The sequence below is a fragment of the Myodes glareolus genome, chromosome 22, assembly GCF_982192425.1.
Source record: "Myodes glareolus chromosome 22, mMyoGla1.1, whole genome shotgun sequence".
Taxonomy (NCBI): domain Eukaryota; kingdom Metazoa; phylum Chordata; class Mammalia; order Rodentia; family Cricetidae; genus Myodes; species Myodes glareolus.
Window position 1 is genome coordinate 21,778,680 of NC_142047.1, and position 25,455 is coordinate 21,804,134.

Below are 25,455 nucleotides of genomic sequence, written 5' to 3' on the forward strand. Positions count from 1 at the left end.
AAAACTCTAGGCGTTGTAACAGAAATGTCGACAACAATAGTTTAAACAGGAAAACCAAATGAAGGTGCTGTTTGACTCGAAGGGGAGGAGGAATGAGAGAACAAATATACACTTATTCGGATGTGCAGAGGACACCCCTATATACGTCACTGTGGGGTGCGGTGCTGTCCCGTGCAATGGGGTGCTGGGAAAAAGTGTTTCAGAGAAAGTGAAGTTGGACATCATCTGGGGACGCGGGATCAAGACACAGATGAGAAGAGCTTTTCAAAGACATTTTCACAAGCTATAGCCTGAATCTGTGGTCAGTGAAATCTGTTTCTTTTTAAGCATTATGTAGAAGAAAACAACCAAAGGGCCCAGATTGTCAAACACATTGAGAACCATTGACTTTAATAAAGCAAGGCATCATTATATCGGGGAAACCATTCCAAAATCTTACTGGCCAGGGAGTCTGTCAGAGGCAGGTGGAGAACATGCCACTCCCTGCTCAAGCTTATGTGACCAAGAAAGCTTTTCTCAAAGCATGTCCTGTGAACTCCACAACCCGCTAGTTGTGATGAAGTGGGCCCTGAGCAGTGTGGGCAGAGGTGACTTCCTTAGACACTGGCTCTGTGACCCCCGGCCATGGGAGGAGGCACGAGGTTTCAAACGACAGCAGAATATTGGGCCCCAGCCTTTACCAGGCATTGCTTTCCTTCTGTCAACTAAAAAGATGGAAAGAAAAATATATTCACAAATCTCATGTGCTGTGGGAACTCCTTCAGTTAATAGTCTTTAAGATATCGGCCCACTTTGGACGTGGTCTCATGCCCTGTAAATGCAGATGAAAAGGGTGTGCAGGCCTCTCAGCTGCTGGATTCAGTTCCAGATCCCAGGGCACACTGAGGACTGCAGATCACCACTATTTTGTGAGTTTATCCCCTAATAAATAAATGTTTGTTATGCTCCATTCCAGGTTTCTTTGGAACTCTTTTGCACGCCAACACTCATGTGTTCCCACAGGGTATCCTGTGAGGACCAAAGGATGCTGTGGGCCACCTACCTTGGCAAATAAAACGTGGGTGCTCGGCTCGGTAGAGATCATAGAAAAACGATGACTCAAACTTAAGGGTGATCAGGTCTCATGAAGTATTTGTAAGTATTTGTTTAGTTTTCCTTTGCTCGCCTGAAAAACATTCTATGTTCTACCTCTCACTCTTGTTGGGAAGGGGGTTAAGCCCAGCTTCCTACCTGTATGTGCTTTCAGCCAGAAAAATCCCTAATAGAAATGAAACAATGCACTCTAAATAAGCAATAGATTGGCAAAGATATTCAAAGAAATAATAGCACATAGTTTGAATTAAATTGCGTTGAGGATCTTACATACAAACACATGTGTCCAGCAAATAAAGATGAGTGTGGAGATACTTTGTCAGCTCGATGAGCTTTTATTAGACAGGCCTAAAAGTAGTCAAGAAGAAATTATTAGAATAAAGAAGACATTGACCCCAATGTGAATAGAAGGAGTAAAATGCATGGCTGCAGTGAAGTAGAAAATACACAAGCAGAAACAAAAATTAGAAAAAAAAACGGTTAGTTCCTTCTAAAGATCAATAAATGTGCTAAAGTTCCAAGAGACTATCCTAAAAGCGTAAGTCTGAGGGAAGGACAGGAAAGAGTAAAACCCAAATAAGAGAAATCACTAGTATTGGGAACGAAAAAAAGAAATGTGTCATTATGACTCCAACAGATATTTGAAAAAGTAATGGAATATTTTAACAGTTTTATGCTAAGACTTAGTAACTTAGATGAAATGAATAAAGTTTCTTTTAAAAACACTACTGATAAACTGACAGATGATAAAACAGAATACTCAAAAGGCCCTCTGCCTATTAAAAGCGTTAGGCTTTATAATTTAAAGCTGCCCTACAGAAGAACTCTAGACCTGCACAGCCTTACTGATCAATTATCCCCTCATATCCAAAGAAGAAATCATACTCATTTCACAGACTCAGAAAATGGGACAGGAGGAGGATTTTCTAACTCCTTTTATGTGTAAAGTATTACTGTGATCCGTGAGCCAGACAGTCAAGAAAAAGGAAAAAAAATTTAACAAAGAACCTATGAACACAGAAATTCTTAATGAAATTTCAATATTCAAATCCAGCCATATGTAAAGAAAAAATACAGTTGGGGAGATTTTTATCATTGGAATGCAAGGCTGGCTTAATGCTTACAAAATCAATAATTCAGGATAAAGGGAAAAGTTATATCTTCATTTTAACAGAGTCAGGAAAGACAGTGGTTAAGTTTCATCAATCATGCATATTAAATATTTCAGCAAACTATCAATAGAAGGACAATTTTGAAGGGTATCCAAAAAAAAATCTGTAAAGAAAACCATATCTAATTGTAAACTACTAAATGTTTCCTTCTAAGACCAAGAGGGAGACAGTCATTTTTGTGTCCTTGGGACACAGGAGCAAGAAGAGGAAGCCTCATGCCAAATCATAGTAGTCCTGACAGGAGGCAGCTGGGAGTCTACATAGCAGGGTTTCCTGTGAGGCTCATTTCTAAAGAGGATCCAGATGACCGAACATCTGGCTTGGGTGTCCTAAGAGATGGTCCAACTGACGCATGACCCGAGCCTGTTCCTTGAAAAGGGGATTATCAAATCAGAGGCGTAAGTATCTACGTGTCTGTTTTGGATCCTGCACTGAAATACCCAAGGCAGGCACTTTTAGAAAGAAAGATCTGCTTGACTCCCAGATTCGGAGGCCGAAAGTCTAAGATTGGATGACCCCTAGGTACAGCCTTGGGTGAGGGCCTCTTTGACTGCATCTCATCATGGTGGAAGTATCTGTGAGGAAGACATCACCAGACAGGATCTAGACGGACTGGCATCCCACAGTTCCTCTCACTAGACTCCGACTACACCTGTTAAGGTCTTAAAGGTTTCCCCATGACAATACCGTCACACAGGTAAGCATGCTCCTAATATAGGTTCCCATGGCCGACAACACACACACACACACACACATGTGAGCATGTACACGTGCACATAAACACACACTTACACATACATGCACACACGTGTGTATGCACATGTACACACACACACACACACACACACACACACACACACACACACACACACCTTAGCCCTAAGCAGCCTATATGCAAAGATCAAATAGTTAATATGCTGAGGTCGTCTTCCTTTAAACTAATTATTTTCTTCATTGGAAAAGCTCTCATTCTCCAAAACGCTTCTTCATGTGGAGATCACAGTCAGCATCAGGCATCTTCTATCTCCTCTGTCTTGTTTTTGAGGCAAGGTCTTTCATGAATCTGGATCTTGTCAGTTCTGCTGAACTGGCTGTCCAGTGAGCCCCTGTATACCCTCTTTTCTCTACCTCCCCAGCTCTGAGATCATAGGCATCATCTTTATATCTATGCGGGTTTGGGGGATCAGGCACCCTACTGACGAGGTCCTTCCTGCAACTAAAACTTTCATTGAAAAATACACATCTTAAAATGATCAGAGATTTAACTGATGATAACAGCATGTATAATGGGGAAAATTTAGAAATCAACTAAATATTTTAAACAACGTTGAATTGGTTATACAACTATAGAATCTTCAGAGCTAAGATTCTCTGTGCAGCCACTGAAAACCACACTGAGGAATATTCCAGCACATGGGGAAATATCCACAATGATGAAAGTAGGTTATATGGCAATGAGCCCCATCTGATTTCAATTTTGCTAAAAGAAAAGAAGGCAAAATAAAAGATATACATATGAATGTTACCGGTGATGTTCTTTCAGTAGAAGGTTATTAATCTTTTGGGGTTTTCTGCATCCTACAGATTTTCTGCATCTGCATTAGCAAACTTATGAAGATCACAATGGGTCTAAGCAAGAGAGCTGCATTCAGAGATGGGCTATTAGAGCAGAACCACAGTTATCTGCCGGCTTGTCTGCCACCGCTCCTTGCCTGTACTTTTGTGGCTCAAGGCAACAATAAAGTCATTGTTTAACATAGGGGTTTTATATTGGCAGGAATTGGGATCAGAGCTCAAGAGCAGGTGTCTTTGTTCCTTGTGCTATTGCCAGGGACCCCCTGATGGTGCCCAGCTGGTAGCTGGAGGTGTATAGGAGTATTTTGTTGGCTTGTGCCTCTGAAGTTGAGTGGTTGGAAGGTTGGGCTCTTGTCCCTCCCTCCCTGCCACTCCTTGTGGTCTTTGACTCTCTCTATGTGGTCTGCTCAGGTAACTAGTTGCACTTCTTAAATGGAGGCTCAGGGTCCTGAGAAGAAAGGGGCAGAACCTGTGTGATGTTCTTCCCCATGAATTGCATTGACCAAGCAGCTGCAGCCCAATCCAGAAGCAAGATGGGCGCAGATGTACTGGGGATGGAGGAAGCATCCACAAATCTGCAGGTGTTTTTAATGTATCATAATTACATATTTAAGCCCTAGAGCAAAAAAGAACAAACATAGGTATAGAATTCTCGCTTGTAATAACAGTCAAAGATCTCTACCAAGGCTCCTCCTGGTCTGTAATAGTTGTGAAGTACTCAGGGCATTGCCCAATCCCCTGCAACTGCCAGTGTTTGACAAAGCTTAGTGTATGATCGAACAGAATGGCATACTCACAGATATTGGTGTCGTGAACCTCAGGCCCAGAGTATTTAATAGAGGTCGGAGCAGACTGTTTGCAAAAGGTACTCAAACAGCCCTCGGATACATTTCATGGGCTAGTTCCAATGCATGAGAATCCAAACCTTTGATGGAGCCCAGTGCAATGCCACCCAGCAGCTGATGCAACTGGGAAGTGTGTCTGTTCAACAGGATGAAGGCTTTTCCTGGTTTTCAGAAGTTTGCCATTCATTCAATTTGTATATATAATAGTGTCCCCATTACTCATTATTCAATACATGTCAGGACCCCCAGTGGCTGGCTGAACCCGAGGATTGCACCAACTCCTGTATACGTGGGTACTTTCCCTGTATACATGTGCGGATAACAAGCTTCCATTCACAAATGAAGCACAACACAGTGAGAAATGAACAATGGCAATAAAACAGAGCAATTACGATACGCTAAAAAGAAATACTTGCCTGCATGTGATCTTTCAGAAGTTTGACATTTTTACTTAAAAGACACACTCTGGCTTCTCTTTACCACATTGGCATCTTCCACTTGAGACCGCAATGATACAATCAGGCTGGCTTGAACCTCTACAGGGGCATTGCGGTGGGTGTCTCAGTGATTGAGATCGCTACAAAGGTACTCATGAGCAGGTGGATAGCAAGGGTCGTGTGGAGCCTGGGGCTCAGGAATGATTTCCGTTACAGGACCATAGTTTATCCTGTTACTAGACATGGTAGCCAACTTAGAAGTTCTGGAATTTTCCACTCAAGATTTTTAGAAAACTAGAGAAAGTAAAATGGCAGGTAAGGAGAAGCTACTGTGACATTGAAAACGGAGCCATTTCTGTCACTTGTGAACCTTAACTGCCTGGGGTGCTTTCTTTGGTGGCACCTGAAACCTAACGCACTGTATGGCTTGAATCCGAAATGCGCCCCCACCCAGGCTTGCGGTTTGAATACACAGTGCCAGTCGATGGTTCCACTGACAGTGGTTGCTGTCCGGACCAGGTATTTCCAGGTTCTTGGCATCTTGAAGAATTGAAAACGAGGCTTGAGCAGATTGCAAAGTTGTAAGGAACTATTCAAAACAAAGCAATCATAAGATCAGATGTCCTGCCAGGAGAAACAGCTTAGTGAAAGGGCTCAGGGGCCCTGGCTACTGTTTGGAGCTTTCTCTGATGGGGTTCAAGAGAAGGAGGAGCTTGGTTGCTAAAGGGCACAGTACAGGTGGTTCTCTGTTTTGATTGACAGGCTTGGATCATAGGCGCCTTCACTCACCACACACATCCTGTCTCCTTATGCATCTGATTTTAATCACACCCCCCCAATTATGGACAGGCATAAGCTGAAAATAGCTCCCCTAGATTTCCATAGTTTGCTTTATTGTGCATGTACCCAAACTAGCCATGGCTGGATTCCCTCCCCCTCAGTCCCATACTATATCTAGAAGATGTTTGGATAGGTGTTACCTAGAACATGGGACACTTTTGTGGTTTTCAAAGGGCGGAGAGATGTATTCCATCGTTTGGAGTGGGGTGTGCATGTAGCCCCGTCTACTGAGGGTCCTGGGTTACTAGCTAGGTGCATTGTTCGGAGAGGAGTGTGGATACATAGGGCATGAAGTTCAGGGTCTGGGATTAGCAAATCCATCCTTAGAAGAGGTGCGAGCACAGTTCAAGCCAAGTGAGTCCCAGGCTGCAAAGGCATTTCCCAAGCTTGCCTGTCTCAGCTCCATTTGGGGAGGTGAGACTTGGCTGGAGGAAGGGGGTCTCTGGGGAATGGATCTTTGCGGGTGTACTATTACCTTGTCCCCTTCCTGTCTTACTACCTGCTATCTGGTTGGCCAGGAAGAGATCATCTCTCCTTCGCTACAACCTTCTGCCACCTTGATGTTCTACCCAACCACATAGAGCTAAACAACCACGCATGCGCCAAATCCTCAGCGACCAAGGGACCAGTCTTCCCACCTCAAGACGCTCTCTCTGCTTCGGGTCACACTACAGAACAAACACCTCCTTTCTAGCACATCCAGCTCCCTACATCTCTTAGCAGCTGCATTATACCCAACAACCTGAGGTTGGCTTGACGAACATAATGACGCAGATCCAGGCTAACCGAGCCCAAAAAGGGAGGCAGGAAAGTGCCGGAAGTTCCCACCATCCTGCCAATAGCCTTTGAAACCCGGGAACCATGGCAAGAGGGGCAAACTAACTCCAAGTGTTCTCTGCTGAGGGCTGCTGTGGGTGGTAGGAGGCACCTTCGCTGTGGGGAGTGCCAGGCCCGTCTCAGTTCCCACCACAACCCTGGAATGCGTGTCTTCATTTACTTCTAAAAGCTTCAGGACATTTCCCCTCCCATATGTTAAACATTAAGTGGCAAAGCTGATAGAGACAAGCCCAATGTGACTTTGATTTTTGCATATGCTGAGATGTTCGGCTGGAGGAGGTCCTGGGGAGACCCAGTCCTCAAAAGAAGCACTCAGAAGTTCCCCTCCCCAGGAAACCCTGCCCCTCTCAACCTTCAGCAAGCACAACTGCTTTTAATTCCAAGGGGTTGTTTTCATCTATCATTAATTTTGGCAGTAGAAAAATAACCCTTTGATACCAAAGAAGTCCGGCCTAGTAGGAATTATTATTATTATTAGATTAGTAATAGTGGTGGCGATAAATTGGACCAGGCAAGAGTTGATGTAATGGATGCTCCCGGCCCTATTCACGGCTGTCAGCTCTGCTTAACTGGCCCTCCACCCTGGCCTGGGTTAGAAGTATTCCGTGTCCATCCCCTCCTGGCTGAGCTTGTCAGCACCTGGAGGGCACAAGCTTCTTCTTGTTCCCTGTGCCTCCCAGCCCTGCTTCGTTCAGGCACAGAAGCTTCCCCTCCACACCACACAGGGAGTTCAGTCAAACCTCAGTTAGCTGGAAGGTCCCTGAGCCATACTTCAGAGATGATCACCTTCAGGAGAGCATGGCCGATGGGAAGGAGGGTTCTGCACTGGGTCATTCCGTGGCTTTTGTCTTTTAAAGCAAGCTGTTTGTTTTTATTTGTTTGTTTGTTTGGGTTTGGAGACAGGGTTTATCTGTGTAGCCCTGACTGCCCTAGAACTCACTCTATAGACCAGGCTGTCTTTGAACTTGGAGATCTGCCTGCTTCTGCCTCTCGAGTGCTGGGATTAAAGGTGTGTGTCCCTCGAGAGATGGCTCAGTGCTAAAGAGCACTGGCTGCTCTTCCGGAGGACCCAGGTTCAAGTCCAGTATCCTCGTGGCAGCTCACAACTGTCTGTAACTCCATTTCCAGGAGACCCCGACACCCATGGTAAAACATCATATGCACATGATATATTTAAAAAAAGTAAATTAAGGAAAAAGTACATAAAGGTGTGTGTCACCACACCTGAATTAGTTTTAATCTTTTAAAAAGTAACTTTATTGAGACACAACTGATATACAATGATCTGTCCACATTTCAAAAAGCTGGTGAAATTGAACACGCGGTTATGCTCACAGAATTGTCATTGGCATCAAGCCATGGGCTGCGCCATTGGCCGTTTTCCTTGTCATCACCCCCTGCCATGTTTTTCTGGGTGGACTGAGCCTTGTCCCTTCACCAGGATGAGGAGGCAGAGAAATGCTTCGTACGTTGGATGGAGGCTGTCCTGGGGCCGCATCAGTCACTCGCTTGTTTGTTCAGTCCTTCTACAAGGGTTCATCCTGCATCTTCTAAACATCCAAAGATTTCTAGGCAGTGGAACCATGATCCCAAGAAACAGGTCTAGGGAGGAAGGACAGGCAGGAAACAAGGAAAAATGCAGAGGGGCTGTGTCTCTCTGACCCTGGACCCTGACCTGGAAAAAACAAAAACCTAGAGCAGGTCAAGTAAGTAATGGGAAAGACCCAGTCTGCAGAGAGAGGAAAAGAGAGAGAGAGAGAGAGAGAGAGAGAGAGAGAGAGAGAGAGAGAGAGAGACTCAGACCCTAGAGAGACCAAGCAAGCACAAACTGGGAGCAAGCCATATTGTCCTTCTGCTACAGGGACACAGGATTTCACTCTGAAGGACATGGGTCTGAACACAGACATAACTTGATCTTATTTGCATCTGGTTTGCATCTTAGGGGCCTCATTCTGATTTCTGCCAGGGCAGTAGCCAAGAGAGCACAAGGGCCCGATGTGGGCGCTTGTCTGAAAACTGTGACAGCAGCCTGGAGTGCAGGGTCTCCTGGGAGACAGTCAGTGTGCAGACAGATATTGATGCTAGAGGACCTGTAGGATTTGCTGCTGAGCAGACCAAAGGGAAGGAAGATTAGAAGGGAATGGCAAGGAGAAGAGAGGTCAGAGGTCTCCAGGCTCTGTCCTGAGCCAGAGGGGACAGGACAAGAGGACTTTACCTTTGTAACGGAATATCTTCCCACCCAAAGAACAGAAGGAAGGCCACAGAGACAAGTGCACTGCAGCGAGGGGAAGCAGCCCTTAAACCTCATAACAGGAAGAAAGGAATAGTTGTCCTGTCCCTTCTGTGGAGAACCCTTCTTTGCCACTTTAGGGCAGATCCATCTCTCGTGGCGACAAATCAGAAAAACAAGCCTTATTTTCGCAGAGAGAGGCCAGGATTCACCCTCTCCTCTGAGTCCCAAATTCCCCAGTCATGTCTGCCGTGTGTTCAGATCAAGAGTGGCACTTTAGAAGAGGTGCCCAGAGGAGGAAGGTGGTGTCTATCCTCAGAAGGATCTCTGAGAGCAGGGAAACAAAGGATGTGTTCAAAGAAATAACATTAGGGTGGTTGAACAAGTTTGCATTCCCACCAGTAATGCAGGAGTGCTCCCCTTATTCCACATCCTCTCCAGCATAAGCTATCATTGGTATTTTTGTTCTTAGCCATTCTGACTGGTGTTAGATGGTATCTCAGAGTCATTTTGATTTGCATTTTCTTTATGGCTAACGGTGTTGAACAGGCCCTTAAGTGTCTTTCAGCCATTTGAAATTCTGCTGAGAATTCTTTGTTTAGATCTGTACCCCATTTTTTAATTGAATTATTTGGAATTTTGATGTCTAATTTCTCTGAGCTCCCAGAGTTCAGTTAAAGAGTGGAAGGAGTGAGAATATGAGCAAAGAGGTCAAGACCATGATGGAGATACCCAATGAAACATCTTACCTGAGCTAATGGGAGCTTTCCAACTTTAGCCGGACAGTGGTGAGCCTGTGGGGTCATTTCTTTTCTTCTTTCTTGGTTTCTTTTTCTTTCTTTGTTTGTTTAATGTGTACAGGTGTTTTGGCTGAATATTTGTCTGCTTGACACCCACATGCATGCTGGGTGCTGCAGAGCCCAGAAGAGGGCGTTGGATCCTCTGGGACTGGAGTTACAGTCAATTGTGAGTTGCTTTTTGAGTGCTGGGAATTGAACCTGGGTCCTCTAGGAAAGCAGCCAGTGTTCTCAACTTCCAAGCCACCTCTCCAGTTTTTCTTGTTCATTAGTTTTTTTAAGACAAGATTTCTCTGTGTAACAGTCCTGTCTGTCCTGGAACTCACTCTATAGACCACGCTGGCCCCAAACTCAGAGATTCACCTGCCTTTTCTTCCCAAGTGCTAGAATTAAAGGGACCCACCCCAGTCCCAGGTGTCCCACATTTTCTTCATTAGTGACTGATGTGAGGGGCCTAGCTCATTGTGGGCGGTGCTATCCCTTGACAGACGGTCTTGAGATATACAATAATGCAGGCTGAGTAAGTCATAGGGAAAAATCCAGTAAGCAGTGTTCCTTCATGGCTTCTGCTTCCGTCTCTCTTCAGGTTCCTTCTCTGTCTTCCCTCAGTTATGGGCGTTTCCTAAAGTATAAGATGAAACAAACCCTTTCCTTTCTAAGTTGCTTTTGGTCATGGTCTTTATTACAGCGACAGAAACCCTAAGATAGAAGAAGTTGGTACTGGGAATGCGGTACCACTGTGGCAAACCTGGTGCATGTTCTTGGAAGGATTGTAGTAGTAGTTGAACTTTGAGTGGAAAACCCATTTAATGCAAAGAGTTCAGTGGGCTGTTCTGTGGGAGCTCATAAAAATAAGAATGTTGAGGGCAATACAGACAATGGAGGCCTAGCATGTGAGGTTTCAGAGGGAAGTTTGAGTTCTTCAAAGACTCTATTAAGACTATTTATTTGATACTTTGAATTGAGAATCTGGTTTTGGTGTGTGGGACTGAAGAATCATCTGTGATAAAGAAAAGACCATCCTGTTTGTAAGGCTCCTAGTGAGATCAGCACCTGTCCCTGGCACTTCGCTGGCTTTGCTCGAGCCCATGGGAGACCTGCCCCTTTCTGAATAAAGATGGAGGAAGAATGGATAAGAAGGGGGTAGATGGGAGTAGGGGGAGAGAACAGGAGGAGAAGAGGGAGGGGAAACTGTGGTTGGTATATAAAATAAAGGAAAAAATGTTAATAAAAATAGAAATTAACAAAAAGAAGAGACCATGATCATTCATGCAAATGGATGTATTGGAAGTGTTTCCCCAGAGTCAGACACAGATGCTGTGGTCCAGAAGGGGCCAAGGCTGTGTCTGACGCCAACAGCCACATTGGGTGATGAATAAGGGTTTCCCAGCAAAACTTGGTAATGTATTCTCCCGGGTGGCACTGGTTTTGAAGGCATGAGGGGGTCATGGAGGGCAGCTGAGGCTCGCGCAGTGAGAGGACAGAAGGGACCATTCGTGAAGGCACAGCCTCAGTTACAGTAGAAGGCCAAGGATTGAGAGGGTCATGGGGAGAAGGCCCAGGGAAGAGAGAATCTGAAGCACTGGCGGCGCTGTGTTGCTGTGCCCTCATTCCTAAAAAGAGCTCAAGATGAAGTTAATGAGGAAGGGCCAGTGGAGACGTCAGCATTGGAAGAAACCAGTTCAAAATGGGATGACCACCAGGGTCAGCTGAGACCACAGAGTGGGGTAACAGAAGCCTACCAGAGAAGCCATGTATACTATGGATGGCAGAACCAGAGAAGTGGAGTTGCCAAGGTGCTTTGGAGCCCAGAGGATCATGACGTGGTCTCAGACATCAAGCATTGAGTGAGGTTTTCACACTGTTGAGTTTTGGTTTTGGTTTGATCCGATTGTGACTGTGCCCTGGTTTTCCCTCTTGGAGTAAGATATTGTTTAATTTATTTTTGATTTTAAAGAAGCACACGGTTAAGAGACACTAGAATTTTATAGAGACTTTTTTTTTGTAATTTTATCAAGACCTCGGATAGTTTAGAGAGACTTTGAACTTTGAAAGAGATTTTAGAAGTTTTAAAAGGACTGAACTTTTAGAATGTTTGAATTTTTAAAAACTGTGGGACTTTTAAAATTTGAAATGTGTTTTATATTGAGAGTGATATTTTTTATGAGATCTTGGGGATGAACAAGAAAGGAAAGATTACGGTTGAAGAGCGGTGTGTCTGTGTGTCAAGTTGGCAAGCGTTCAATCATCCCGGTTGGGTTTTTCTGAATCACTTGATAAAAGCTAGTGATATCTGAGAAGAAGAAGCCACAACCGAAAAGATGCTTCTATCAGCGGGGCCTGTAGGCAACATGATAGGAGCGTTTTCTTAGTTAGCAATTGATGTGGGCAGGCCCAGCACATTATGGTGATGCTACCTCTGGGGGGATTGTCTTGGGGTGTAGAAGAAAGCAGGATGGCCAAGCCATGAGGAGGAAGTCAGTAATCAACCTTCCTCCATGGCTTCCACTTCAGTTCCTGCCTCCAGGTTCCTGTCACCGGCCCTCAGTGATAGACTCTGACCAGAAAGTGCAAAATGGAATAAACCCTTTCCTCCCCAAGTTGCTTTGGGTCACGATCGTTGTCATAGCAATAGAAACCCAGATAGGACACCATGATAAAATCCCTTGACGAAACAAAATGACTTAAAGAAGAAAAGATTTATTTGCTTCACAATTCTAGGGTACTGTCTATCACAGAGGGACAGCCAAGGTAGCAGGAACCAACAGGTCATACGCATCCACAGTCAGGAGCTGTGGATTTTAACGCATGCTGGCTTGCTAGTGCTCAGTTCCATCCGTTTTATACAGTCCTAGATCCCCTGCCTAGGGTACGGTGCCACCCACAGTGGACAGGTCTTTGCACTTCAGCTAATGCAATGAAGAAAATCGCCACACAGACTTGCCCACAGGCCAACCTAATCTAGACAATCCCTCATTGAGACTGCTTTCCCAGATGACTCTCAACTGTGTCAAGCTGACAGTGACACCAGCCATCACAATGGTCTGCTGTTTAAGCAGAACCCACACACATCTTCCATATATTTCCAATCCATAGACAGTTTCTCATACCAGAGACAATGGAAATGTTGTGCAAATGATTATTGCATTGGATTGTTTAGGGAATCATGGCAGGGGGAAAAAACTGTACATATTCAAAACAAATGCATATTAAAAATGTTTTAAACTCTTGGCTAACTAAGTATGAGGAAACAGATCCCCCAAATAGGGAGAACCAGCTGCATGTCCGTGAACACATGGATGTATAATCTGGTATGCGTATAAATATAAAATGTAGAAAATTAACCCAAATTTGAATAGGTCTCGATTTTTAACCTTTTTAAGTTGGTATGGTGGTATATCTCAGTGGTGGAGAACACTTATAGCATGTTCAAAGCCTGGGATTCAAAATCTGGGACTAAGAAGTAAAGAAATTAAGAAATAAATGTGTACCGGCCATGCCACTACACACAGGCAAAGCACTAACCTCGTCTGTGATTTTGCATTACCCAGATTTACCACTAGGGAGTAGCATCTCCCATTTCTTCCCTTTTCGGGGAGTCTTGTTTCCACCTGGAATATGGGCACAATATTCAGGCTGTACTTTTCGGCGCCGGAAGAAAGAAGCAGGAATACGTCCCATGTGCCAGCGAACTGGATAGACCATCATATATTTGAAAGATGGGAACGTTTCTCAGAAAGGTTAAGCAACTGGCAGGAGACACACAGATGGAACTGTATAATGCTAAGCTCCAGGAACCAGTTTGAAAATGCTCCCTATCCTGGTGTATCCAGCCCGGTTACTGCATCTACAATCAAAAGAGTCCTGAAGGATCCAAGCACTTACACCGACCTGGAAAACTTTGTATTCGTACTGGTGGATGGGCCTTAGTGGTGATTAAGTTGTATCCTGGCTGATTCAGAGTGCCCGGCCAGTGCACGAATCCCCCCAGCATGGGAATGATGTCATTTATTCGGCTATTTCTTCGTCTACGCATGGCGCATACACACGGAGGTTAGAGGGCAACGTTGGTAGCAGGGCCCATTTTCTCCTTCTGCCTTTATGTCGGTTCTAGGGGTTGAACTTAGGTCTTGCAGGGTAAAGCAAGCTAAGTTATTTCACCCAGTGGCCTTCCCCTTTTCTTAGGGTGCCTCATCTGGTGCCGGTTGAATGTGTGCACTCAGTGTTCCTATAACTGTGGAGGGAACAGGAGCAGCAAGAACGAGCGCGGTGGCACCGTGTGACCGTGACTGTTGAGATTGCTATCAATGTCAAATGCAAGAGAAACTGCAGCCGTTTGCCCTCTGAAATAAGAAAAGAAAGATGAAATGGCCGAGCCTCCCAAGTGAGGCCAACCAGACACTAGGGCAGCAGCTTCTCCAAGCCTTGGGGGTGTTTCCTACCCACACTGCCTAGGCAACAGCATGGCCTTAGTTCCCACCCACACCCCTCCAGTAGGGGAGCTGCCAAGAATGCTGCTTCTTTTACAGCTGAAGTTCAGAGAGGTTAAGTAATCTGCCTGTGGTCAAACAGTCAACAGGCACAGAGCTGTGTTTCGAAGCTAGAGTTGTTAACGAGGCTACTTTTTGACCTCTGAGCATCAAAGACGAATCCCCAGGTAGGTCTCAGAGCTGCTCATCAAACTCGGCAAGAAGTGCCAAACCCAAAGAAAGGTGTAATGAGCCTCAAAACAAAGCCCGGGTAGGGAGAATTAATGGCATAATCTCTCTCTCTCTCTCTCTCTCTCTCTCTCTCTCTCTCTCTCTCTCTCTCTCTCTCTCCCTCCCCTGTCTCCTTTTAAGCACAGAATTTTCTTCTATATCTGGAACAATTAGTCTTGCATATTTCTGTTGTGCGCCGAGATCCTAAATCTGGAGCTCTGCAGATCGCGGTACCTCAACAAATAAGTAATTAAAGAGCTAGGGCCATCATCTGAGCCGAGGATCTTAGGACGTATTTGTGAGCGCCGCACCGGCACTCCTGGGAAACAATGCCCAGGTAATTATTTTAAATGAGCATTAATTATGTCATTATTAGCAATGGGAAGAAAATGCAATTTCCTTCTGTCACTTCTTGATATCTTAACTAGAGGAATATTTACCATGTTATTATAACAAGCCACTATTGGCATAATGGTGGCCAGGCAATAATACAGAGACATGTACATTTTCATATGAATATATCATGCCTAACTAATGAGATTGCTCATTTCATAACTTCAGTTCCATTTTTATTATTTCATAAAACTGGAAGTCCTTATCCATTTTATGAAAAACACCAAACCTTTGTGAAATTCATTAAATAAGCATAAAAAATTCATTAAACAAGTGAATTGCATTTGGAGCTGCTTTGATGCAAATGCCCTTTAAGCAATGTAAAACTCCATATTGATTTAACCTTTCATGTTCTGATATTTCCATGTGGATATAAAAAAATTCTTTATTCAGGGAATGAAATTAAGCACTGATCCCTTGATCTCCAGCTGGGCGGGATAGATTGGTCAATTTAAGTTTGCCGCCGCTGGTCAGCAAACAACGGAATTTAAAAGTATTAAGGCGTGTCGATATCTTAAGTATTGTCACCTGCACATCAAGCAAGGGAAAAAATATATTATTCCAGCTCAATTAAGTTTATGTTTGCTGTCAGGCTGACCTTGAAGGGGCGAGCCCGTTGGGCCACGGCCCTGTGCCCTTGGAAGTCGACAAGGGCAACTGTGGCGAGATGTAAGACACCAACAATAGCCTGCATGGTTTGAATCCTGTGGCCAGAACAGCCCGAAAATAATTAGCCTGGAGACGCAGTCCCCTTGGGCTGTGTCCCCTCATTAGTGGGGGGCAGCCAGGGGAGCCAGCTTTAGTTCAGAAGAGGAGAAACCGACTTGCCCTTCACCTAAGAAATGCTGCTGGGAACCTCATTAGGCTGAGAGCGTAAGGCAGATTTCAGAGGTCTCTGGAGAAGGGTGGTGGGCCTTTGGAGGTCATTGGTCACTCATTCATCCACCCACCCATTCATTCATTCAATCAGTCAGTGAATGCATGCATGGTAGGGGCCCGATCTTTGCCACAAACTGTAGCTGATGCTTTTGAAGAAAGCGTGGCCCATTAAGAAACTGAGCCAAGAAACAAAACAACAATAAAAATAGTGCCTAGCGTTGTGTGCAACTGATCAGAGTTCTTCCGTTTTCTTATTGTGCTGTGAGGGCTGCAGCAAATGGTGCAGTCTCTCTGGGTGTCTGCTTCCCTGGTACTAACACAGGAAGCTGTTGGACCCCCAAAGTGAGCGCCTGCAGCTGCAAAACCACCGCTGAGCCAGAGCGTAAGCGGTGAGCGCCCAACAAGTGGCAGACATCAACGTTCGACTGTTTCTTCCATCTGCCCTTCTCGCTCTCTAGATAGAGCAACGACTGAGACCGATAGCCTTGAGGCCACACAGGACTGGTCAGTACACTGGGTATCGATAGGGACCAAGCTTCCCAAGTCGTGGCTTTGGATTTCAATGAATTCCTAATTCCGATGATCTTGTGTTACTATACGATATGCCATTGGACCTGTGGTACACCAGGATCCAACTTCTCAGTCTCGAATTTTCTGTTTTATTTGCTTGGTGGGGACCCCCATACTTAGCAAGCTTTTCCGAAGTTCCGATGTAGATTGCAGTAGCTAGACAGCTTCCTTTTCCTTTGTTATAGATGAGAAGTAAGATTCTTTGTCTCTGTTCCTGAAGAATTGGAAAAAGAAAAAAAACCCACTGTGGCAGCTGAAGCCACATACCCACTCCTGAACCAATGACCATGCCAGTGGATGAAGGACACTCATTAACGTAGCGTGGTTTTGTTCATAACCTACCTTGAGCCATGGATGCTGGCAGCCTGCTCCGAATCACAAACACCAGAGGCTACTGAGAAAATGAAAGCTGGTGGGTAAATATGTCCTAGAACCTCTGCTCAGGGAAATTTAAGAGCCATATCATTTGGGGTTCAGTGAAGGGATGAGTGAGCATCCAGGGAGGGCAATTCTGAGGTGCTCTTGGGAGACTGATGCAGTAGGAAGCAGTCAGAGGTTGCCCTGCCCTGCTCCCACCTTTGACTTCAGAATGCTCAGTGAACCTCCCTCCAAAGGGAGGAAACATGCCTTGCTTGCCCGGAATGGGCTCAGCTTCTCTCACCGAAGCTCTTCTCTTCTCAAAGCCAAACCACGATCTTTGCCAATCCTCTCCCTCATCCCTGGACCCGAAGCAATTACCCCTTTTCCTTGTATCTTCCTGATATCTCCCCTGCCTTTTGGAGTCATTGTCACCTCTCTTGCCACTTCCCCCTTATGTTCCCAGAGACAGTCTAAAAATGCTTTCAATGGTGCGTTACGTACTGCCATTGGTCAGCCCAGTAGAGGGAACCCAGTCTTTGGGATTGGGATCAGTATCTAAACATATCTAGATTGTTGCGACAGGAGTGGAAGCAAAGACTAAGACTCTGACTCAAACAAGCTAGTATAATGTTCAGAAAGAGAATAACAGTGCAGTGGTTGTCTCTGTGGCTTCACTATTGGAAGGATGCTCACGGGCTCAGAGAATAGTAGGGTTCTGTGATGCCTTGTAATGTCAGAAGACTCTGAAGATGGAGCAGCAGGCACCCACCAGGTGACACATGCAGAGACAGCCACTTACACATGCAAAGGATTCACTGGACAGGGACATCCTGGGGCCATTTGCATGAGGAGTTGGGGCAGGGCTTAGCGCTCTTATGGGCCCCCTCTTCCCTTGCCCTGCAACTTCTAGCTAATTCTTCCTCACTCAGACCCCACATCCTTGTACTGGGAGACAGAGTGACTGATGATTGACATTCTAGGATGGAGTCTCAGAAGGCTCAAGCTTCAGCTGAAGTAGTCTCAGAAGATGGGAACATGTAATCCTCCACATTTCACAGAAGACACTGAGATGCAAGAGAAGTCCTCGGCCAAGAGTTGGTGACCCTGTCCCTGTGAGTCCACACTTCAAACTCAAAGCCTGCAGCCTGCAGCATGCTCTGTTTGCTGTACATAACTGGGGGCAGAACAGTGAGGAACCAGGCTCCAGGGACCCAGAAACTCAGAATTCATTTTCCTCTCTGTAGAAATGAGAATTCCTGTGGACAGAGACTATGACTGAGTCGTAGCTTTTGTGGCTTGTCATCAAACCGGGTGATAATGGGGAGGTCAGGGAAAGTTCAAGCTCATAACTGGAGTGGAGAGAACCCTGGGAGACCTGTACTGATAACAGCAGAGGAACTGACCCTCCCAGTCTCCTGCCAAGCGATGGTAAAACCAAATGAAGCCATACTCACTGTAAGTGTACATCATTTCAGAGCCAAATGATGAAGCTGAGTGTGGCTGCCTGCATCTGGAATGTCAGCCTTTAGGAAATTGAGGCAGGAAGGTAGTGAGTTGGAGGGCAGCCTGGGCTACACAGGAAGGTAGTGAGTTGGAGGGCAGCCTGGGCTACACAGGAAGACCGCCTCAACTATTAATTAGTTGACTGAAACAAAACGATACGATAGAAATAGCCATCAGGCAGCTTTCTGGAAGCTGGCTTGATGGTGAGCGCTCTCTCCTGCCTCCAGCAAGAACAAGGCAAACACGCAAAAAAAAAAAAAAAAAAAAAAAAAAAAAAAAAAAAAAAAAAAAAGAGCCAGCAGGGCTTTTTAGGTAGGGAAATCATACTGCAGACAGTGTGGCTAGCCTGAGGTCAGATACCTGCTTTTGGATGTCAATGACTACAGCGCTCGCTCATGGTCCATCAGACGCTGCCGCTGTGGTTCCTCGGCATTCTTTACAAACCATGTGACTTTGGGCAAGCCACTTGTCTTCCCTGGGCTGTTTGTGTCTGAACAGGAAGCTTGTGAGGTTAAGGTAGGACACAGCAGTCTTTAAATCCCATCCTGCCATAGCATCTGTAGGAGCATCTGTAGGAGCTATGGATGGGGGTGCTGAAGTCTCAGTAGGTGGGATCCTAGACCCCTCTACCCCACCATAACCAGAGCTTTCTTTCTTCTATCGTTTTTTTATACCCAGGATTCTACATAATATTTTGTGGGAAGAAAAGAGTTCTGAAGGTAGGGAGCAAATGAAAACCTCCCTGCTGGTGATGTCGGGAGCCTTCCGGCTCTCCTGTCCTAGCAGTCTAGAGAGATAATTGTCCGTATTCTAGGCTGCCAGCCTCATGCAAATGGTCAAGGCACCAAAAAGAAACCAGGTCCAGAAGCCTGTCTGCAGGCTGCCTTCCAGGGATCTTGGGAGGCCTGAGCTCCAATCTCTGTAGCTCTGAGTGTGAACCCCTCCGGTTCCCATCCTAGACTTTCACAGAGTGCCACCACCTAGACAGACATCTTTCCCATGCCTTCAGAAGAATCCCCCCCTTGCTTTGGTGAGCTGGAGAGACAGCATCCCTCTTGACTAAATGCTTCTGTGTGTAGTGTCTGTGAGGCCTGACTGTGGGCACACAGCTTTTTGATAGCCCAGTGAAACCCCCTATTCATTTGCCTTAATAATAGCCACTGACAAACACTCTCTCCCCTATCGCCAATAAAGCACTGCCTCTCCCTGATGGACATCGCGTTGTAAAGCCCTTGGCAGCACTTGAAGCCATTTAACTTAAGACCATTATTAGATTTTAGTTTAGTTCTCCCTTGACACCTCAATCCAAAAAGAAGGCCTTGGGGGTAACTCTGAGATGTTTAAGTCTACGTTGTCTTAGGAGAGCACCCTCCACCAAAAGCAAATGCTTTAAAAGTTGCTTTGTGATATTAAAAGCAAGAGCAAGTGAGAGAGCACTGGGTAGGTTTTCATGATTACTAATTTAACAGATTCTCCATTATGTTTTATTGATAGCTCTAAACATAAATTTGCCTTTGGTAGACTCTGCTACTATTGCTTAAAATAAGATGTGTGCGAATACACCCTCCCATGCCTGCGGCTTTGCAGAACAGCACCCAGAGGATGCCTGTGACAGCCTTAGCAAGAGATATTTAAATGGCCAAGTTCAGACTCCTGCAAGCCTTCAAGTTTGGGGATAAGGGAAGTCACTCGCTGCTCACGGATGTATCGCTCCAGGTCCCAACCTTCATGCAGATTTAAACATGACATTTCGTCAAGTTGATTCTTGAATTAGAATACCAGTCTCGCCCACATCTTATTATTTGCAATTGGAGAATCGTGTGTGAGGCTCTGAGTTTACAAGAGAAAAATAATACATATTGCACCAGTTAAGGGTGCAGTATGTTATTTATTATTGAAGTCTGCCAGAGGGACCACCCTAACTTGGTACGAGACACCTTTGCAGGCTCAGACAACACAAAACGCTGCATGCAGCCCATCAGGGGCAATCACGGTAAAGGATTTGCCACCCAGCCCCCTCCCCGCCCCCTTATTTCCTTTTTAGATCACAGGGTGCCAAGGAGTAATAAAATGTACATATTTCATCTCCCAAATGCTAGCAGGCTTGAACGCCAATGTGAGAGGCAGAACATTGATTAATGAGGATCAGAATGAAGCCTTATTTTGTATATAAAGAAACGGTCTCCATAAGATCTTTCATGACGATGAAATAGCATTTTATAACTCAGTTAGAGAGTGGAAGACGCTCTATCTCCTGGAGTGGAGAGCTGTGTCTTCACTGGTGGCATCCGATTTGTTTGCCCCAGCTTGCCCCAAACAACTGAAGTGGGACCATCCTGGGTCCCTGATGTACCAAAGACCCTTGATCTCTTCTCCTGGCCTGTTTCAAGCTGCAATACAGAACAGAGAGACATAAAGCCCATCTCTTAGTATTGTTTTAAAGGAGACAAAGTATCTAATAGTGTGCTCTCGGCAAACATCCTCTCCTAGACAGATCAGCTTAACTCCCCCTTATCCTGAAGCACAGAGCATTTTAATAAAAAAAAGATTTTGGTTGCTATACAGGTATGAATCACAGGCCTCCTTTGTAGGTAAAAGTCAGCACACCAAGGCAGCCAGCTGTGCATCTGATGTCAAGCTGAACTCCAGTCTTTCTGCTTCTTCTCCCTCTGTTCCAAACCCTCATCCCTCCCTATAATACCAACTAGGGTGGAAAGAAGTAGCTAGCCTCTTGGACCCTGTCCTCCCAGCTCTCCTTGCTGGAATAGGAGACCCCGACCTTCCCCGTATGACTGAACCACTCTCAAGTCGCAGCCTCCAGCGAGCTTCACACTGCATGGGTAGGCACAGCTCTGTATAGACCGCTCCATGCCATGGTCATCAGCATCTTCCTGAACTCCATGTTGACGGAAAGTGCAGGCATGGGATCCACGCACCGTTGGATGTTTAGCCTCGTTGTAAGATGTGTTGTCTGTGTCCCTACTATGTGCAAAGCGTAGCTCTGAAAGCAGGTTCTTTGTCATCAGGTGCCTCCAAAAGAACGAGAAACTGATTGGATCCATAGAGCCAATCTAAAGCAGTCACTAACAGTGAAAGTGCCCAAGAGACGCCTACAATGGACAAGCGTGGCAATCACTTTATCAGAGAAAGGCCACTTATAACATGACAAACGTCACTACGCCTGGAGTTTTAGGGCAAAAGCCAGGGCTCTGCGGTCCCGAGGGACTAGCTTGGTCACCAACCTGATATGTCTATTGAGGAAAGATGAAAAGTGGAGAATGGAGATTTAACCAATGCATAGTGGGAAGAAAAACAGATAAAGGGGCCTTGGAGACCCCAAGTTCACTTCCAGGATCCTGACATGAACTTTGTATGTAAGTATATTTAAAAGTGGGGAGGGCACAAACTGTGTACAGAATCAAGCAGCCCCAGCGAGGTATAATCTGGTTGACCATGTCACCATGGTCTCTGTCAGTTCTGTAAGGTAATCTGAAGAAGTCCTTGTTGCTTGAAGGGACAGTGAGTTCTCAGGAGATGGCTCCCACTCCAGGCTATGGCCTCATTTTGCATCTGGGGTGGGAAGTGGAGATGGCCTTTCTTTTCCTCTGCCAGCCCCAAATAACAAAGTAGAAACATAGGAACTGTGAAAGCTCCATCTTAGTTTAGGCTTGTCCCATGAGCTCTTGTAACTTTATGTTACCAGATTAAACCCTTTATGTTAATCTGGTTTGCCTCATGGCTTTTTACCTTTCTTTCATTCTGTATGGCCAACTCCCTCCATGTTCCATTGGTGTCTCCTTGTGCCTTGATTGTCTCCTCCTACTTCTCTCTCTGTGCCTGGAAGTCCCGCCTACACCTCCTGCCTAGCTATTGGTCATTTGACTTTTTATTACACCAATCACAGCAACACATTTTCACACACTGTCCGAATAGCCCACAACCGGGAGGTTTGTCCTACAAGGCTTAGCTGCTCCTGGAACCCAAGGGGACTACAGATTTAGAATGCCGACTGGAGACTTGTAGCTAGTTTGTGGGGTTTGGGACGGAATATCATGAGATGTGCACAGTAAAATGCCCAGTGATTCTTAGGCTTGTGCCTGCGGTCCTAAAAGGGAGAGGGATAGGTTAGGTGGCACCAGTTTCTAAGTTACCTGTACTCTTCTGGCTTCCTTATGCTCATTGAGGGACTAACAGATCTTGATTATTAGCTATGCAGGTGACTCAGAGTTAAAGGAACAGACGGGATGAAAGAGCTTTGGGTCTTGTAGGTTCTGTTCTATGTGTGTCTATTGCTGAGATACAATACTGACTGACTCAGACCAACTTGAAGAAGGAGAGGATTGATTCCATCTTGTAAGTTACAGTCCACAGTTTAGGGAAGCCTGGGAAAGCACTCAAGGCAGGAACCTGGAGACAGGGACTTAAGGAGAGACCCCTGAGGAAGGTGGCTTGCTTGGCTTTCTTTTCCTGCTTACTTAGCTACGTTTCTTATATAACTCAGGCCCACCTGCCCAGGAATGACAGCCTGCCACAGTGTGCAGGGCCCTACCAAATCAATTAGCAATCAGGAAAATGTCCTGCAGGCATGTCTGCAGACCAACCTAATGAAGACAATCTTTCACTTGAGGTTCCTGCTCTCCAGGTATGTCAAGTGGACAGCCAAGATCAGTCATCTGTCTTAGTTAGGGTCTCTGTTGCTGTGAAGAGACACCATAACAACAGCAGGTCTTATAAAGGAAAGCATTTCATTGGGGCTGGCTTGCCGTTCAAAGGTTCTGTCCATTATTATCATGGTGGGAAGCATGGTGGCGTGCAGGTAGACAAGATGCTGGAGAGTTAGCTGAGGGTTCTACATCTGGATTGGGTGGGCAACAGGAAGAGAAACCAGGCAACTAGGCCTAGCTTGAGGTTCGAAGTTCACCCCCAGTGACAGACACACTTCCTCCAACAAGGCCACACCTCCTATTAGTGCCACTCACTATGAGCCTGGAGGTTGGGGGAACATTTTCCTTCAATCCACCACACCATCTAAGACATAATGAGGTGTCAAAACTTTTTAAACCAAAGCGGTTTCTGTGGGATCCTATTATAATGATCAGAGATTGGGGAGCAGAACTTTGGGAGCTGCTTTTCTCTTGTTTTAATGAAGGCATATCTCCCTGCCCCTTGTGGAATAAATAGCCAGAGATATTGGGCCGGGGAGAATCTTGACAAGTTTTTGAGAGACACAGAGGGGTCCCCTGGAGAAAAGACAAGAAAAAGGTGCTCTAATCTAGTCACTTATGAAAACGAGTCTTTTTAACCCACCAAACCCCAGGACCCATTATTGATGAACATTGTGATGATCTCATGGTCTGCGATGGAATGGTCCATTCTGTCCATCAGGGAAGCTTATAGGGGTTCAGGGACAAAGAAAAACAGACAAGAGGATAGGTAGGGATCACACTACTTTTGTGACCATAAATACACAGTGCAAGCTCATCATTTTCCCAATTCCTAAAACTGTCTCTGGCCACTGGACTCTTCTGCGGAGCAGGCCATGACCAGATAAACCCAGGGGATTCCTTGTGTGTGGCATTTAAGGTGAGGCTCATTTTGGGCAAATGCAGGAACAAAGCTGACCACAGAGCTACCAAAGTAGCTCGTTCACCTGATCCTCGTCCCAACCATGTTTAGGAACTTTTAAAAATACCAATATCTGTACTGCATCTCCAGACATTCTGAGTTGATTAGCCAAAGGGTGGACCTGGGACCTGAGATGTGGAACACTCTTCTGATTCCAGCACAAAGCCACTTTGCAGAACCCCACACAGGTCCAGTGAATCTCCTGAGGGGGCAGAGCAGAAGCAGGCAGAGAGGTTACAACTATAGCAGGGGTTGAAGTGCTGATGGTCAGGCCTGTTGCACGCGGATGCTCTGTCTTGAACAGATTTATGAGACTTGAAGCCCTTTCCTTCCATCCTTGTTCTCGATCATGTAGCTCCCAGAGAACCTCTGCCACACAGCTCAAAGCTTCTCGTGGTGGGGCCGTTGAAATGGCTTAGTGGGTACAGGGCCTTGCTGCCATGCTTGATGATCTGAGTTTGATCCCCTGGACCCATATATTATGAAGGAAAGAAATGACTCTCCAAAATTGTCTAAAATTGTCGGACCCCCCCCCCACGACTCACACATATGTGGATGTGTGTGTGTACGCATTAAAAAAAATTCACTGATAATCCTGAGAAGAAGCTGTGATCATCTTCATCTTGTGATGACGGAATTGTAGCCCTGACAGATTAAGTCCCTTGTCTAACGCTTCTCACGAACACGAGTGGATGCAGAACTCAACTCTGAGTTTGTCGTTATCGCTAACCTTCTAAGAACGTCCTTTGAGTACCTTGGTTTACAAAGTTCCCCCACCCCCTTGACCTAGGGGAAAAAGTCTGCCACTATGTACCTTTTCCCCACGGATAGTTCTAGTCCTCTAGCTGGACCTCAGGTTTGCCTCTAGCTCTAAGAGGGGCCCCATCTTCTCAAGCCCAACCCTCACGTTGCTGGTAGGTAAGGTGAGGAGATACGGGGCCCACCCTAGTATCAAGACTCTCTAGGATGCTCTGCCTATGGCTACTGCCATGCTTGGACAGCACAGTGACTACCGACATGACTCCTTAAAGTGCTGTGGCCCTTTGACCGGAAGGGACTTACAGATCACCAGGTGCTCCGAGCCAGTGGAATTGCCTGTAGAGAAGCTCTTACGGTTAAAGGTCCAGAGCCAAGCAGCTCCAATGAGAGTGCTTTTCATCCCAACCACAAAGTGGAGCAAAGAGGGTGGAGCTCCCTGAGAGTTAGGGCATTTGCATAAATGGAGCAGAGCTAGCAGTGTTTGCATCCCAATGACCAAGAGTTTTTATTCCCTGCAGTGTTGGTACTTAGTCATGGCACTTCCCTTCCCTTCCTGTTTTTTTTTTTTTTTTTTTTTTTTTTCTGGTGATGCCATCTCTGCCTGCTAAGCCAAGTCTAAATCCTGGTTCTCCCCTTGGCAGTTAAAGTGAACTTGGGAAGGACACTCAATCCCTTTAAGTCCTCGTCCCTGTATGTTTCATAAGGAGACGATGTCAGGCCGGGTGGTACATGCCTGTAATCCTAGCTACTCAGGAGGCGTTACCAAGAAGCGCGCAACTTTTCCAAGGCAGCCTGAGTAACTTAGTGGGGCTTTACCTGAAAGCCAATTTGCAAAGGGCTG